Source organism: Grampus griseus (genome assembly GCF_964374135.1).
Source record: "Grampus griseus genome assembly, chromosome: 2".
NCBI classification, from domain to species: domain Eukaryota; kingdom Metazoa; phylum Chordata; class Mammalia; order Artiodactyla; family Delphinidae; genus Grampus; species Grampus griseus.
This window is the reverse complement of record NC_139018.1, coordinates 115,131,595-115,132,720: the sequence shown is the minus strand read 5'-3', so window position 1 is coordinate 115,132,720 and position 1,126 is coordinate 115,131,595.

Below are 1,126 nucleotides of genomic sequence, written 5' to 3'. Positions count from 1 at the left end.
TGGTACACAAGAATGTGTGCATTTGTGCATTTTCTGAGGTTGTTAAAGGGAACAGCGCCCCCAAAAGGGTTATTTTAAGGTTTGAATCTGATCATCCAGCAAGGACGATCACTGCGGGCTCTCCCAGTCTCGGCAAATGCCCCGAGCAGCTGCGGGTCTCCGCCACGCTCCAAAGGGATAGAATCCCTGTTGCCACGCGTGCCCCAAGGGCTCACAGCAGCGCTGCTGCCATCTGATTCCTCGGGGGAGCGCCTAGCCCCGGGCCTGAAAGAGGATGAGCTTAGTTAACAGGGAAGGATGGTGGGCTTCCCTGGTGGCGCAGTGGTTGAGAATCTGCCTGCCAATGCAGGGTACACGGATTCGAGCCCTGGTCTGGGAAGATCCCATATGCCGCGGAGCAACTAGGCCCATGAGCCACAACTACTGAGCCTGCGCGTCTGAAGACTTTGCCCCGCAACAAGAGAGGCCGCGATAGTGAAAGGCCTCCGCACCGCGATGAAGAGTGGCCCCCGCTTGCCACAACTAGAGAAAGCCCTCGCACGAAACGAAGACCCAACACAGCCAAAAATAAATAAATAAAAAATCCTTCCCTCTACTTAAAAAAAAAAAAAACAAAACAGTGGAGGATGGACAGACGGGCAGAGGGACATTATTAAAACAGGGGGAGTGTGATTTGCGCCCCTCTGAGGAACTGCAGGCGCAGCTCAAATGAGGACACCGACCGACTGGCCCAAAGATTGACATGAGGTTTGCCCGCTTCTTCAAAATCCGTCGGGTTCATCTTACTGGGAAAATAAACGTTTCCGTGCCGCTCTATTTCGGGGTACGGATGGAGTTCCCGGAAGGGGTACAGCGCCCGGACAGGCACTATGGCCTTTGTCCAACCTCCCTCAGGGCCTCCGAACCGCGAGCGCCCCCAAGAGCCAGGACTTCGACAAAGCAAGAGGGCTGTCCGCCCTCTCCCTCGTCCATCGCCCCGCCCCTCGCCCCTCGCCCCGCCCCTCCGGGGGGACCGCGGCGCGCCGTCGTGACGTAGCGCGCATGTCGACGTCGGCACGAGCTAAGCCCGGAAGAGGCGCGGACCGGGAAAGGAGCTGTGCTCGGCAGCTCCTACACCTCTGTGTCT